The sequence below is a fragment of the Euprymna scolopes genome, chromosome 31, assembly GCF_053919585.1.
Source record: "Euprymna scolopes isolate OS-2025 chromosome 31, ASM5391958v1, whole genome shotgun sequence".
NCBI lineage: Eukaryota > Metazoa > Mollusca > Cephalopoda > Sepiida > Sepiolidae > Euprymna > Euprymna scolopes.
This window is the reverse complement of record NC_136512.1, coordinates 18,493,402-18,511,133: the sequence shown is the minus strand read 5'-3', so window position 1 is coordinate 18,511,133 and position 17,732 is coordinate 18,493,402. Positions and strand designations below refer to the sequence as shown.

The 17,732-nt window shown below is 35.1% G+C and overlaps 1 protein-coding gene and 1 pseudogene across 5 annotated transcripts in view; one reads left to right on the top strand and one right to left on the bottom strand.

Moving 5' to 3' along the window:
* LOC145255662 (uncharacterized) overlaps window positions 1–17,732 on the top strand; it is a 586,940-nt gene that overhangs the window by 512,875 nt on the left and 56,333 nt on the right. The window lies entirely within an intron of this gene.
* On the bottom strand, window positions 13,790–13,926 carry LOC145255983 (U2 spliceosomal RNA; annotated as a pseudogene).

The window sequence follows — 17,732 nt, the reverse complement described above, 5'->3', positions numbered from 1 at the left end:
CAGAATCATTTAGGACTATACCGGGTCGTATCAACAGAATCGTTCAGGACCATGCCGGTCATATTGACAGTAGTGTTTAGTACTGTATTAGGTTGTATCAACGGTATTGCTCATGTTAAGTTATATAGACGGATGCGTTTGGTTTACTTGATGGACAAGGTGTCAGTTATCCACTGATATACACATACAGAGTTGTGTTTAGGTGTTTAGCTTTGATAAGTGGTTATTCATTAGTTTAAAATTAGAAAGGTGAATCTATCTATATACATATAAAGTGGAGTTTTTGTCTTGCTCTGACATTGATATTAAAAGCCTACTTTTTCTACTTAAAAATTATTAAAATGGACTACTTAATATACTCAATTATGGATATGCAAGCGGCTACATGAAGGTTAACTAATTTACATATTCCATTGAAAAACGAGTGTTAATTATTTATTTTTTATGGTTTCTTATTAGATGATTGGTTCTATTTCACTATTAGGCTAAATTCTATTTATGCGTAGTTTCTACATTCTGCATAATTGCATAGAATTTAAGTTGAAAACGTTCTAGCACATATATATATATATATATATATATATGTATATAAGTGACTTTGTCAGTGTGTGCAAAAAGTATCTACCAAACTCCTTTTTGAATATTTGGTTTAGAGAGTTGAAATTTGATATATAGGGTATTTGGACCTGTAGCACACTTTTGATTTGGTTTTTAACCAGCAAAAATTGCTGTTTAGGGGTAAAAGTTGAAAACATTCATAGCTCAAAGTCATTTAATTTTTAACCTTTCATGTCTGTAGCTCAGACGGTAATGACGCTGGAAAGATGAATAATGACTAAGGCTGGAGTGCTAAATGTTCTGGTTTCAATTCTGGCGAATGATACTCAAGTGATCATTTTTTGTAACTTTTGAAATCATATTAAATACAATATTATAATCACTAGAAAACTGACTCTATAATGAATAATAAATCTGCCTAAATCATGATGTGATACTTTGCGTATTTTACAAGCGGACAGCCACTAGTATATATTGGGCACAATATAATAATCATTAGAGAATTGGATCTATAATAATCGATATGAAATTTACATAAATTAAAATATCATATTAAAGCATATTTTATGACCGGACAATGCTAGTGTATAATAAATGAAAGTTTTACAATTGCACCAAACTTTTTGTGTGTTTAATATTATCCCGAAACATTAAAAGCAATCTGTGCTTGGGAATGAAAAGGGTTTGTACTTTGGAAATGATGTCATGGATTTGGGATCCAGTATGGATCCTCCTCACAAGTTGGCCAAACGAATTGAGCAGCACGACCTTTCTGATGGAGAAATTTGACATTTACATTGCAATTTTCTACAGACATATGGCAACGCCAAAATACCACTCTTTGCCTTATCGGCAAGCATAAAATGAACCGGGCATTATTTTTTTTTTTTTTCAATGGAAATGACATTCAATTTTTTTCTGTAAAAGGAGACACAAACATGCACACACGTACAAAAATGATTTTTTTTTCTTTCTCAAATACTTTATGAACAATATGTAGGCCATTTATGAGCAATACACACGAAAAAATAGAAAATGTTTAAAATATCCCAATTATGAAATATATATATATATATAGAAAAAGCTTTATCTACGAATCTTTTTAAATTTGTTAAAATTTGATCAAAGGAAGTTATGACCATTTTTGTACCTCACACGTTTGGATATTTTTCCCCCTTTAATCCCATATGATTCTCATCACATTTTTATACACTATTTTTCAGTAAAAGTGCCATATCTTCATTAAAATACTAGATTAAAACATTTTTATACAATACTTTTCTGTAAAAGTGCTATATCTTCATTAAAATACTAGATTAAAACATTTTTATACAATACTTTTCAGTAAAAGTGCTATATCTTCATTAAAATACTAGATTAAAACATTTTTATACAATACTTTTCAGTAAAAGTGCCATATCTTCATTAAAATACTAGATTAAAACATTTTTATACAATACTTTTCAGTAAAAGTGCTGTATCTTCATTAAAATACTAGATTAAAACATTTTTATACAATACTTTTCAGTAAAAGTGCTATATCTTCATTAAAATACTAGATTAAAACATTTTTATACAATACTTTTCAGTAAAAGTGCCATATCTTCATTAAAATACTAGATTAAAACATTTTTATACAATACTTTTCTGTAAAAGTGCTATATCTTCATTAAAATACTAGATTAAAACATTTTTATACAATACTTTTCAGTAAAAGGGCATATCTTCATTAAAATACTAGATTAAAACATTTTTATGCACTACTTTTCTGTAAAAGTGCTATATCTTCATTAAAATACTAGATTAAAACATTTTTATACAATACTTTTCAGTAAAAGTGCTATATCTTCATTAAAATACTAGATTAAAACATTTTTATACAATACTTTTCAGTAAAAGTGCTATATCTTCATTAAAATACTAGATTAAAACATTTTTATACAATACTTTTCAGTAAAAGTGCTGTATCTTCATTAAAATACTAGATTAAAACATTTTTATACACTACTTTTCTGTAAAAGTGCTGTATCTTCATTAAAATACTAGAGTAAAACATTTTTATACAATACTTTTCTGTAAAAGTGCTGTATCTTCATTAAAATACTAGATTAAAACATTTTTATACAATACTTTTCTGTAAAAGTGCTGTATCTTCATTAAAATACTAGATTAAAACATTTTTATACACTACTTTTCAGTAAAAGTGCTGTATCTTCATTAAAATACTAGATTAAAACATTTTTATACAATACTTTTCAATAAAAGTGCTATATCTTCATTAAAATACTAGATTAAAACATTTTTATACACTACTTTTCAGTAAAAGTGCTGTATCTTCATTAAAATACTAGATTAAAACATTTTTATACACTACTTTTCAGTAAAAGTGCTGTATCTTCATTAAAATACTAGATTAAAACATTTTTATACACTACTTTTCAGTAAAAGTGCTATATCTTCATTAAAATACTAGATTAAAACAATGAAATTTGCCATAGAAGTGTACTTTAGTGCAAAGAATCCAATTGTGGCCGTGAAAATCTTCAGAAATTAATGGTCACGTTGCCAAACTTGACATGACCCCGAGTTCAGTAACCTATTTTTCAAATAACCTCTTTACAAAATATGTTTACCATTTCAATTTGATTAAATTCCTTATTTTAATTTTCACAGAAACAAAATTCATCATTACATTCCTTTTCCAATAAACAGATATCTAACTATTTTGTGTGAGCTAAACATTTGCGATTCCACATTCCTTATTTTCAATAACATTCTGTATTTATTTTAACTTATGATTGGAATTTTCAATTCCAAATCTAGCTTCGCAAGTTCGAATCCTTGACTATCCTATTTCATATTTACATTTAACTAATTCCCTATTTTTTTACTTAAATGAAAAGGGGACAGTAAATGCACATAAATATGCTACAAGACCATAAAAATTCCATGTATCTGTTAAAAACAAAAAGTTAGAACTCAAAGCTAAATTGTAATGCACTTAATGTACAAGAAACTGAAACCTAATACAAGAACTGTTTAAAAATGAATAGATTGTAAGATTTCTTTGGTATTATTGTAGATAACCAATTTCTGCTAAATCACCCCAATCTGCCTCCCCAAATATCTGATTCTCACTTTTTTAGATTATTATATGTGAACATAGTGAAAAACTTAGCAGAAATGAAATATATTAGGGATGTACCGATTAGCAAATTGGTTGATTACCGATTAATAGCTTTTCTAATGCTGATTTATCAGCAAATTTTGTTGTATTAATCAAATTATATTGTAAATGAAGACAAGTTAATTCCCTTTTTTACTTGCCAATGAAAATCTATCGAAAAGACATGCATCCTGTATACAATATAATCAAATAACAGACATGACGCAATGTTAACATGTAGACATTTACAATTGCACTGAATTTGAGGCAAAAAAAAAAAAAAAAATCCCTCCTTTCTCTTCCTATCGCATTAACATTATCATTTTCTACTTTAAATCATTTGTCAAAGACTATTATTACTTCATCTTTCAGTTTTCCTGTTAAGGAATTGCACAGTATAAATTGTGACGATGTGCGAACTGAAAATAACGCATTCTTCATCAGTCATACTCTTGTTCCTCATTTTTGGACTCTTGCTACCATTGCATATTTTTATTTTTCTGGTTTAGATAATATTTTATTGATGAATTACTAATTAGATATCAGACGTAAGTAATTTAAATATGTAAAAAAATAAATATTGACAACAACCTTTAACCTATTATGGCAACCAGTTTCTGCTAGAAGTATTTTGATGTCAATCCCAAGAATAATGATACAGCTGTTTGCAAATTATGTCAAACCATGATATCAAGGGTGGTAAATCAGCAAAACTTGACTAATATGTCAAACCATCTTAGAAAAGTTCATCCAGAAGAAGCAAAAGTTGCAAATAAAAAAAGGAAACACAATGAATTTTCAGAGACAGGCATTTCAGGAACAAATGGTAGCAACTATGGGCCTCCAGCAAAACACCAAACTACTATAGAATCAATATTTGCCAAGAAGAAAATTTGTGATAGTAATGACCATATATGACAAGATATTTGTTATCTGATAGGAGAAATGATTGCTGTTGATATTCAATCATATTCTGTAACATCTGACATTGGATTTAAATGGCTTATTGCAAAAATTTGTCCAAATTACTATATTCCATCAAAAAAAAGTACTTCACTGAAAAATAATTCCCAAAAAGCAAAAATTCATCTCTTAATAAAATTAGCAGCAGAATTCAACAGATATGGTTGCTGTTGTCAGCGAATGTGATTTAGAATCGCTATCATACTTCATACATACATTGCAACTTTCAATAAATGACTCATTATTTTCCCAACAGGCTGTTAAGACGATCATTACAACTGACAGAAATATACTATCTCACTTTAATCACTCTCCATTAACAATTAGCAAATTAACTGAAACACAGGATCAGCTTAATTTTGGAAAACATAAACTCATTCAAAATGTGACCACACGAGCTATGCTAAAAAGAAATTTAGAACAATGAAAAGCTCTTGTAATATATGCTGTTGATGAGATTCCTACCTTAACAATTTACCAATGGAGACTTGTTCAAAAAATTGTCCAGTTACTGAGTCCATTTGAAGAACTCACTAAAGCAAGTCACAGAACTTCAACCATATCGATGATAATACCTACAATTTTAGCGTTGAAGTTATTTCTTTCAAAAGCTGTCCAATCTGATCATGATATTTCTGCCTTCAGTGGAATCCTTACCACTGTTGAACAGTTCAGTGAAACAATGGAAATAAGATTTTCATCCTATCTAAAAACTTGTGTGTGTGTGTGTCTACTTTCCTAGAGCCAAGATTTAAATTTAAAATTCAAATAATAACATGGAAAACACTATTAAGAATAGGATTCTACATCTACTTTTTACTGATGATAGTGGAGCAGAATTAGCAGGTTACACTTCAAGCTCTATTGAAGGTCAAGAAGATCAAAGTGAAATTAAAAGTGTATCTCTTGCAAGCCTGTTTGATGAATTAGCTTCAAATAAGTCTACAGTAACAAATGAAAACTTGGAGCAGGTAGAAGCTGATTTAAACCTGGAGACTCCAACTACAACAGAAATATAAGAATCACAATCTAAACTAAAAAGAAGTAAATCCGTTATGCTTAAGTGCACAAAAGAACTTGATCATTATCTAACTTTACCATTAGTTGCAAGAGGTGATGATCCATTTCAGTAGTGGAGACCTTACCACTGCTGAGTAAACTGGCTTCAAAATATTTAAACATACCACCTTTATCTATGGAGAGTGAGAGGCTCTTTAATACAGGTGGTAATGTGTATGAACCTACGAGGAACAGCTTGTCCTGAGAATGGGGAAACTCTAATATTTCTGCATTACAGCTTAAAACTTTAAATACTGAGAAGACTAAGAGTAGAAGAAGCAATCTGTAAGAATAGAAAAGGAAGTAAAGCAGCAGCAGGTGCAGAACTTTAGCTTATAGTTATTCATTTAAAGAATTACAATTTGTACTTTGTAGTTGGTTTGTAATTTCTTTTTTTCTAATTGTTTAATTATATTCATTTAAAATTGGCAATTGTACTTTGTATTTTGTAATTTTATTTAACAAAGACAAAAAGCCATAATAGTGACAAGATACTTAACAAATGTAAGTTAAATTAGCAGTTAGTATATTGCAGTTAAATATGTTGGTAATATTAGAAAGTAAAGTTCAAATAAAGAATTTCCAACTGTTATGCTCTCCTCGCAATTATCGGTCTCAAATCCCAGCACACATCTGTCAGAAACTTACTTCTTCCAAAGAGATACACCACTCTCTAACACACAGGCTTTTTATTTGAAAAACCGACTACATCTCATTTGCATATTTCCCCCAACTCTTCTTACCACCAGTTCATAAATAGCAAGGGCGGCCATTTAAAAATTTTTTTTTTATTTATCCCTCCCCTGGAACGGATGGCACATTGTATGAGGTTAGGTTTGTACTACTTCTTAGTCACTTTATCTTTAAGATCAATAATTGTTCTCATAATCCGCCGTCTATGCCAGGCATCTTCGTTCGCAGTGCAACCATCGTATATGTTCTTCTTCAGGAACTTCATCAACCTCCTCTTCCTCTGCTGGCAAGGAAACTCTCCATATGACCAAGATGTAATGTGGCATTCCATTAACTGCCATTTTGTTTTTGGAGAGTACTTCAGTTACAATACCTTTCCCCAGCGGGTTGTGCAATGAGAATGTGGTGGTGTCACCTACACCTCTTCATCAACCATGATTTCCGCTTATGCCTGTTTCACTTTCTCTGTTACAACTAATGGATGTCGCCATTCGTATATAAAAATAGATGGGTGTGACACTAACTTTTCATCTTGGCCAGTCTTCGGTGCCATATTATACCAAAATACAGCTTCTTGGGGTGAAATTTGGCTTCTCATTGCCACAGATTTTATAGTACTATGGTGCCTCTCTATAATTCCATTACCACTTGGGCAGTATGCAGCTCTAAAATATAGCCTAACGTTCCACTTATGCAGGTCTTTTAGATGCTCTATTGCACAATACAATGGAGCCATAACTTTCTCTTTCCTCAGCTAGGCTTTCTTCACTCTGGTCAGCGCATCTGCTTTGTTTGCTGCAGAGGTTGCAACTACTCTTAGTTCACCAGGCTGTTTTTCCAGCACTCTAGTATAACTCAAAATCTCCTTCACCTCCATGGTTTCAATTTCAGTAAGTCATTGCAGTTCCATAGAGATACAATCAGAAAAACCACTTACAAAAGCCAGTTTAACAGTCTCCTCAAGGCTGCGTCCTGCATATCAAGCCAATCCTGCTAGTTGTCTTATCTCTGCCACATATACATCAACTGATTCTCCAGTTCAGGTAACTCTTCTGAGCTTATAAGCCTTAAACGCACTCTCTGAAAATGCGGTCTTTTAATCGGTTTTCAATACTCTCATCAATGATCTGGTCTGTCTCTCCAATTTCTAGATAGATTGCTATAACGTTCCCTTCTAAATACATTGAGATCAATGTGGCTATGTCTTAAATCTTCTGCAGCTTTGCCACCAACTTCAGCTTGTTAAGCCACGCGGCCACATGACCTTCTCCAGTAAATGATCTCAGAATGTCAGTGCTTAACTTTACTTGTTCGCCTATTTTCGTTGTTGTGCTGAACTAACTTGCAGTTAAATATGTTGGTAATATTAGAAAGTAAAATCCAAAGAAAGAATTTCTAACTATTATGTTTTCTTTGTCGCAATTCTCAGTATCAAAGCTCAGCAGACATCTGTCAGAAACTTACTTCTGCCAAAGGAACACACCACTCACTCTCTGACACACAGGCTTTTTATTTGAAAAACCGACTACATCTTATTTGCATATTTCCCCCAACTCTCGTTACCTCACCTGACCACCAGTGCATAAATAGCAAGAGCAGCCATTTTTTTTAATCTTTTATCAGAAACGTACAGCATGTTGTACGAGGTCAGGTTTGTACTTGTTTTTGATCACATATGTTAATGTGCTAAAGCTTTCTGATGTGTCATTTGGCAGTGATGAAATGGTTTAAATTTGATAGGAAAGAGAAAAGTAATTAATCAGCAAATCAGCCAATTACTGATTAATCGGCAAAGTGGTTGATTAGGCCGATTACCTGTTGATTAATCGGTACACACCTATTACCTGTTGATTAATCGGTACAAACCGATTTATACATATAGATTTAATATAAAAATTTAATGTAAAATAATCTTAGATTTTAGGGACATTTTAACGTTTTAGGGCAGTTAACCAATTTTTTATGTGACAATAAATCCTGTGCATTAAAAAAGAATTATGTGTGGTTGTAAGAGGATCTTTGTCAGAAAAGCAGGTTTCCCACTCTAACTTCAGGTTAGTCTTAGAACTATGCGCAATTATGTATGAACATACTGAAAATTTAGCAGAAAGAAAACCCCGCCAATTATTTTAGATTGGGGAATTAGTTTTACATATAAATTTAAGGCAATAATGGTCGGGAAATGGGGGATCATTATACATTAAATTTATATGCAAAACTGATCATCCTCTAGTTTAAATTCTAAATTATTTTGTTGTCTATTTTTTTCTTTTTAAAGTAATATATATATATAAAAGTGATAATGTATGTATGTACGCTTTTCCTCGATGTCCACAAAAGGCTTCTTTCAAAGAAGCGCTTGCTTGGCTCACAACTTCTTAAAACTTTTTATATCATCTATAAATTGTAATATCTCAGAGTTACCCATGGAGCTCGCCTGTCTATTTAATTTTATTGACTTTCAAACGTTAATTATTAGACATTTCCCGCATCGGCACGTTACATTCGGTTTTCGGTATAAAAAAAAGCGAAACTCGACTTTAATCATAGGCCGAAAGCCAGTTGTCTGAAGAGAGCTAAGTAACGTTTGTTCAATGTCGACTTCGTCATATCAGACTGTAGCTTTCATTTCGCTCCTAATAAACAGGGAGCGGGTTTTTAAAAACAAAAACAAACAAACCGATTTATTCACCTCATTTAAAACTGTCCCGCACAAAATGCTTACTGCTGAATACCTATCGCCGTCACGTCAATCAAAAACGTGCACCTGTGTTTTTTTTTTAACATTTTACTATTTTCCAACTGCGCGTCGTGAAGGCTTTGTTTTTTTTTCACGGGCACCTGTTTTTTTTGTTTTTTTTTCACATTTTCGGGGTTTTTTCACATGCCCCGAAAAACACCCGGGCAACGCCGGGTACCCCTCGCTAGTTATGCATAAGCACCAAAAAAGTAAACATTTCTTTTTAACTGTCAGCTAGAAAATCATTTATTATAATTAAACGTTGAAAATTAAGTATATTTGAAAACCAATATTTCTGTAAGGAACTACTAGTATATAAAACAACCAGAATCCGCATTAATTTTAAATAAAAAGTTTTTTTTGCTTTTCAAAATAAACTTGTAAACGTGGTTTACAAAACTTGTTGATTTCAAACTAAAGAGATGAGAGCTGCTGCTGCTGCTGCTTGACTTATCATTATTAACGCGACTTTCAAATTGTTTACTTTTGCTGAAAAGTGTTTGAAATTGTAGGGTAAAAGCTAATTGAAAACAGTTGGTACCAAAAGAGAAATCAGGACAGGCAATTTTAACGTATAAAAATAATAAAATCATTAATTTACTAATTCCTTGTGGTACAAAAAATTTAGAAAAAATATGTTCGAAACACGTCATGTTGAGGTCTTATTTTAAAGACAAAAAAATGAATGGACCTGTTTATTTTGTACTCTGACAAGAAGTGAGATTGATGGGGTTTTTTCCCCGATTATTTTCCAGATTTCATGAAATTCCTCATACCAAGCTTTCAGGCATTGGGAGGGTTAAAAAAAATCTAATGCTAAATGGTTGTTTCATAGCGTTAACATTTTCATTACTTTCCTAAAAACTCTTCAAATATAGGGTGAACAGAAAGTCCTTAGACCAATTCAAAAGTGGTTTATTAATAGAAAATTACAAAAATATAAATTAAACATGAATGAAAATTATAAGTTAGGAAACCAAGAATAAATTCAAATTATTTATTTTGAATGTGATGTCCCTTCCTTTCGATTAGACGTTCAATTCTCTGTCTGAAGTTACCAACCGAGGCACGCAGCGTTTCCTGAGGTATTTTAGCCCATTCACTCAGAAGAGATGTCTTCAAAGCATCAACACTTGGATGAGCAACAGAATAGACCTTTGCCTTCAACAAAGACCACACCGAAAAATCCATGGGATTTAAATCAGGCGATGCAGGAGACCACATCTCCTTACTCCAGAATCTTGGAAAATGACGTTGGCACCAGTCCTGAGTTTTTCTGGAGGTGTGGGATGATGCTCCATCTTGTTGGAAGGTGAAAGGTTGATCTTTGAAGTGTTTCTTCATCTCTTCAAATGCTGGAACCAAAATATCGTTAATGTAGCGATCTGTGTTGATCTTAACCCCCTGCTCCACGAAAATCAGAGGCGACTTCCAAGATTTGGAGACTGCAGCCCACACCATGAGGGAAGACAGCTTTTGTCGGCGGAAAACTATTCTCACGGAGTCATCAATGTCTGCTGAAGATTTTGCGTAAACTCTGTCATTCTGATTGTTAACAGTCGCTTCAATTGTGAAGAGTTTTTCATCAGAAAAAACGATCTCTCGCTCTGCCGTGCCAGCCTTCAGTTCTCCAAGAAGAAGCTTTGCTCTTTCAAGTCTCTTGTGCTTTTGGGCAGATGTGAGGTACTGTCTCTTTCTCATCTTGTAGGGGGACAACTGGAGATCGTTTTTTACGATGGTTCTCATTGAGGTCACGCTCACATTCATGTCTTTAGCCATTTGTCTTGCAGATCTCTTCGGGTTCCTCCTTACCCTCTCTCGGACAGCTTTAATCACCTTCTTTGTTCGAGCAGTGTGAGGTCTTCCACTCCTAGGACGGTCTTCAGATGTACCAAGTTCCTTAAATCTGTTCACAACATGGTACACGGTGGATTTAGCCACTTTCAAGAGCTTAATAATCTGAGTTTGTCCTTCCCGCTCAATGAAGCTGAATTATGGCCTCTCGTTTGCTCATTTTTCTGAAAGTTTAAACAAAATTATTTTAATATTTTTGTTGAAAATAATTAGATCAATAGTTAGACTAAATACTTACTTTATTCGAAAAGAGAAAAAGTGATTTTAACAATATTTAATTTTAAAACTAAAAATGGTCAAAGGACTTTCTGTTCACCCTGTATATCATGTAGATTATTTATGTGAAAAGATATTCATTTCTGAACAAAATGATGATATGTTGACGACTTGAAGTGTTTTGGTTTTTAAAATATGACTATTTTAATGGAACCACCTTGAAATCTGTAATTATCTAAAGTGTTTTATGGTTGATGGGCATTGCTACATTACTATAGACAACAAACCGAAAATGGTGAAGAAACAACTATGTAACAAATAAATGTTACCAAAGGCAAGGTAAGTTACCTGGATAACTTATTTTAAAGCGTTTATTTAATTTAAAACACAAGTAGTGGCCTGTGGCTAAGTTACAGCAACGACCAAATGGCAGACATAAGGCTGTTGTGTTTAGAGTTCTGATAATCACTCAAAAATAAAACAAATACTTATAGAAATTCACCTAATAAATGTCAGTGACGGCACTACTTGTTTTAAATTAAATAAATGCCTTAAGATAAGTTCAAACACCAAAAACTTATTCAGAAGAGTAACTTATGTTACTTTTGGTAACAATTGTATGCTATATAATTGTTTCTTTAGCACTTTTTTTGATTCGTTGTCTACAGTAAAATATTCCCAATAATTATGTGTTGGGGGGGGGGGTAAAATTTTCTGACTGCAAACTTTTTATATGTGCATGTGCCAAATTGCATTGTGAGATTATTTGAGTTTTCATTTTTTTAAGAGAAAACCAACATGGCTAAAATTATTTTTCCTGGTAAGATCAGAAATGTGTTCAGTAGAATTTGCTGAAATTTACAGGAACTACTTTGATTTATTACTTCTTGATTTGCTTGACTTGTGTGCATATCCAGGAGAGCTTCACCATATGCTTGAAAACAAAGTTTTGCTACTTATCATGGTCGTGGGTCAGTCTTTCAACTAGTCAGCTCCTTTCTTTGGTGGTCATCCTCTTGATTTTTCTGAAATTAAATCTTTATATGATTTCTTTACATAGGTGGAGTTGGGTAGTTGGAAATTATGTTAAAACCATGTTAGTCTCCTTTTTTGAATAATGTTGTTGACGAATCTGTTAATATTAAACCTTTTTTTTTTTTTTTTTTTTTTTGATATCTGCATTTCTTTGTCTATCTCGAAAAGTTGCTTCAAGGATGGTTCTTCTGTAAAAGACATTGCACTTTTTCCAGTATATAGTCCATGTTTCATGGATAGATAACATATCACGAGCACACACACACATGAAGTGTGGTTCTGAGTAGTCCTAGAAAGTACATTCTCCCAGAATTTTGCCTTCCAGGTCTTTTGAGTGGAGTAAGTTTATTGCTTATTGCCTGACTCGCTCCTACCTACGAGGCTGGCTAGGCAAATTTTAAAAGTCCAGAATGATCCCCCCTTTATTGGTGCTGGCTTGACTTTCCCCATTTTCCTGACCTTGTCTCACATCTTCATATGGTGGAAAGAAAGTAAATAGTTTCCTCCATCCTAGGATAAATTTAGACACAAAGTTGGTTTTTAATGTGGGAAAAATCCAGCCCCCTGAAAAGTACCATTCTGGATTAGGATGAATATTTAGATTCCCTCAGTATACAAGGTGTTTTCTTTCACTCAGAAAACTGAAAATTTGATCACAACATATACTACACTTTGCTCACAGCCGAAAGGTCAACACTAGGAGTCGTCTCATAATTTCATTAATATAATGACATGGTCATGAAGTTGATTGTTAATCAAAGGGTATGACTTGATTAGTACTTTGAGTTGCTTCGTCTTATAAAAAAAACCTGTTTGATTCTGTTTAGCATTTGTTTCTCAATTTTTTGTTAGAATCAAATACTCACAGAAGGAACCATGTGAAGGTTGCCGACATCAATAGTGAAAGTGATTCTTGGTAAAAAATGACACAATTGAATAAATATGAACACTTGGCACAAAACAAGAACAATTTGTTAACGGAAAATTAGGATCTTTCAGGAGGTGCAAGTTTGATGTGGGGGTCAAAGGTCCTTCTCGTTTAGTTTATGGCGTCCGATTTTTTTAATCTACCGACTTGTATACAATTAACGTGTTGAAACAGTTTTGTTTGTTTTTTGTTTTTTTAAAATATTTCTTGTGTATCATAAAAAAAAGCTGAAATATTTTAAAATAAATTTAACAGTTTAGTATATTAAAAGTATACAGGTCAGTAGATAATGAACAAGGCCGATAGCCATTAGTCGCGTGCTCTCGTGTAATGAATGAATGCATGAATGTAGGATTGACATGAAATTCTTAAAGATAGACTAAAATGACCGAAAAATGGGATGAAATGACTTAAATAAATAAAAAGTAAATGACTTAGAATGACTTTAATGAACTTAAGGATGAATTGAATGACCTTAAGAATAACTTGAATGCTTAAAAAATAACTGGAATCCTTAAAAAACAACTTGAATGATCTGGAGAATGACTTGAATGGCTTTGAGACTGACTGGTTGTAAAGTGGGTGATCGTTTTACATTAAATTAATACAGAAAAGTGATCCCCCACTTTATATCGCAAAGTTACAAACATAAATGCAGCATGTAGTAAGAACAGATACTACACCTTGATCTTGGCTAAAAGGCCAAGAAAAGCTGTATTTATTTGCTCCCCCACCGAGCAAATTAGGCACAAGGCCGATTTTTAATGTGAGGAGTGAAGGGAAAATGGGGACCAACTCCCCGGGGGAGTAGGGAAGCTGGATATTGACAATTGGTATGAAGGGGTTCCCCTACATTGACCAATGTCTTATATGTGGAGTTGCTCCCACATATGATCTTTGCTTGCAGTATCTGCCGGAACAAATACTACACTTTGATCTTGTTTATATAGTTTATTTCCGTAATGAAAAAATTTTACAATTCACACCTTGATCTTGGCCAAAAGGCCAAGAAAAGCTTAAAAAGCTAAGAACAGCATCTATTAACAACAGACCTTTGATCTTAACCAAAAAGGTCAAGCACAAAAGTGTTACGGACAGACCGACCGACAGAGTGACTTATAGAGTCGCTTGCACGCGACTAAAGATCTATTACGTTTGGTATAAAACATTTGTTGGTTTTTTTTTTTGTTTACGATTTCTCCATTGTTAACTACTGTAGCAGAACTGAACAACAGCACTCGGTTCAACTGAGGTTACAAAATAGGATGTGCATAAGAACCACCGTCATGCGAACCCGCATCTGTTCAGTACAAAGAAAAGACAGATATGCAAATTGTGGTACTGTCGTGATTTTTTTTTTTTGTGAGAGGGACGGGACGTAATTCTGATTTTGTGAAGAAGGGAAAAGATTGTTTTGCTCACTCAAAGTTATTTTTTGTACGTGTCGGTAGGAAGAAAAAGAATGACAGATTTTTTTGTGTGTGCAAAACGGTATTTGCCAGTTTAAAACCTCAATTTCAATTCTTCAAGCTATTCCAGCCGTTATCATAGCGAAAATATGACTAAGCAGCGAGATGGTGAAGCCATTTACTGGCAAGGGAGACATAGTAGCATGGCTAAAGAAGTTAAGGTTGATAGCGAAACTCCAAAAGATAGATGATGTGGCAAGCCTGTTGCCATTGCATCTGGAGGGGGGATGCATTGGCCCTCTAATTAGAAATGAGTGAGATTGACCAACTGGATGTTGAGCGGATAAAGACTCTATTAAAGGAGGCATTCACAGATAGTGCATTCACAGCCTACAGGAAGTTAACCATAGTGAAATGGGTTGACGAGCAGGTAGACATGTATGCGAGCAATATCAGACGGTTGGTTGGACTGGCTAGTTTTGAGGGAGTCGGACTAGAACAACTTGTCAAACTGGCGTTTGTCACAGGATTCCCTCATGCAATTTCCATCGAACTTCAGCAGGCAACAAAAATTGACACCCAGCCGTTTGTTATTGAACAAGCTCTTCTCTTTATTACTCCACATGCCACATGCAGCAACGCAGACTTGGAGGTGTCCCATAAGCTTTCCACACAAGGAAAATACAGTCTGTTGTTTTATGATATTGTGATTTTCTGGGATTGCGTTCCCTCATTTCCAGCGCAGGACACCATGCTCTCTTAAGACTGTCAGTCCCAGCACGTGTGCTGTCCCCAAGTCGTTACCAACCCTAAATTAATAGCAATTGCAAGGGTGTTGATGTCAACAAGGGACCAAAGCCTTCACGTGGTTGCAGCCGTGAGTCTATCAGAATGTAAATCTGCTATTCTTACCAGGGATAGCCCTAGCATAGGAGTAAATTGCTTCAAATGCGGCTGCAAGGGTCACACAGCAAGAAATTGCCAAAGACGTAGAACCCATTGCTACTAATGCAGCAAGGTTAGACACTGGGCCTAGGACTGTTCAGGAAACGAACAAGGGGATGAGGTATAAGCGCCTGCCTACTCCGCTCTCGGAGATTGTCATCTATATTGATGGAATGTGGTGTTTGGCATTGCCACAGGATGCTCACATACAATAAAAGATGCGAATCAATATCGATCCTGGAATACAGCAAAAGTGGATGCCCTGAATATTGGAGGCTTGTCCCGCCTGTGCTGTTGAAGAGAAGTCACTATTTCGACAAGCAATAGTGACTATGTTAGAATCAATGCTTTGGTGGTGCATGGTAAACCACTGGGCTTTGATCTGTTGTTAGGGATCGATGTAATAAAAATATTGCGGGTCATCTCTGTTGGACCTACGTGTGCAGTCCGGATTGGCATTGGGAAATTTTCCACATGTGCAGCTTAACCGGATTTTACTGCTACGTTTAGCCATCAGGACTGCGTAATGGATAGTGGCATAGAAATGTGCAGTTATCTGCCCACCTGAAGGACTGCGTAATGGATAGTGGCATAGAAATGTGCAGTTATCTGCCCACCTGAAGGACTGCGTAATGGATAGTGGCATAGAAATGTGCAGTTATCTGCCCACCTGAAGGACTGCGTAATGGATAGTGGCATAGAAATGTGCAGTTATCTGGCCACCTGAAGGACTGTGTAATAGATAGTGGCATAGAAATGTGCAGTTATCTGCCCACCTGAAGGACTGCGTAATGCATAGTGGCATAGAAATGTGCAGTTATCTGCCCACCTGAAATACTGCGTAATGGATAGTGGCATAGAAATGTGCAGTTATCTGCCCACCTGAAGGACTGCGTAATACATAGTGGCATAGAAATGTGCAGTTATCTGCCCACCTGAAGGACTGCGTAATGGATAGTGGCATAGAAATGTGCAGTTATCTGCCCACCTGAAGGACTGTGTAATAGATAGTGGCATAGAAATGTGCAGTTATCTGCCCACCTGAAGGACTGCGTAATGCATAGTGGCATAGAAATGTGCAGTTATCTGCCCACCTGAAATACTGCGTAATGGATAGTGGCATAGAAATGTGCAGTTATCTGCCCACCTGAAGGACTGCGTAATACATAGTGGCATAGAAATGTGCAGTTATCTGCCCACCTGAAGGACTGCGTAATGGATAGTGGCATAGAAATGTGCAGTTATCTGCCCACCTGAAGGACTGCGTAATGGATAGTGGCATAGAAATGTGCAGTTATCTGCCCACCTGAAGGACTGCGTAATGCATAGTGGAATAGAAATGTGCAGTTATCTGCCCACCTGAAGGACTGCGTAATAGATAGTGGCATAGAAATGTGCAGTTATCTGCCCACCTGAAGGACTGCGTAATAGATAGTGGCATAGAAATGTGCAGTTATCTGCCCACCTGAAGGACTGCGTAATGGATAGTGGCATAGAAATGTGCAGTTATCTGCCCACCTGAAGGACTGCGTAATGGATAGTGGCATAGAAATGTGCAGTTATCTGCCCACCTGAAGGACTGCGTAATAGATAGTGGCATAGAAATGTGCAGTTATCTGCCCACCTGAAGGACTGCGTAATGGATAGTGGCATAGAAATGTGCAGTTATCTGCCCACCTGAAGGACTGCGTAATGGATAGTGGCATAGAAATGTGCAGTTATCTGCCCACCTGAAGGACTGCGTAATAGATAGTGGCATAGAAATGTGCAGTTATCTGCCCACCTGAAGGACTGCGTAATGCATAGTGGCATAGAAATGTGCAGTTATCTGCCCACCTGAAGGACTGCGTAATGCATAGTGGCATAGAAATGTGCAGTTATCTGCCCACCTGAAGGACTGCGTAATGGATAGTGGCATAGAAATGTGCAGTTATCTGCCCACCTGAAGGACTGCGTAATGGATAGTGGCATAGAAATGTGCAGTTATCTGCCCACCTGAAGGACTGCGTAATGGATAGTGGCATAGAAATGTGCAGTTATCTGCCCACCTGAAGGACTGCGTAATGGATAGTGGCATAGAAATGTGCAGTTATCTGCCCACCTGAAGGACTGCGTAATGGATAGTGGCATAGAAATGTGCAGTTATCTGCCCACCTGAAGGACTGC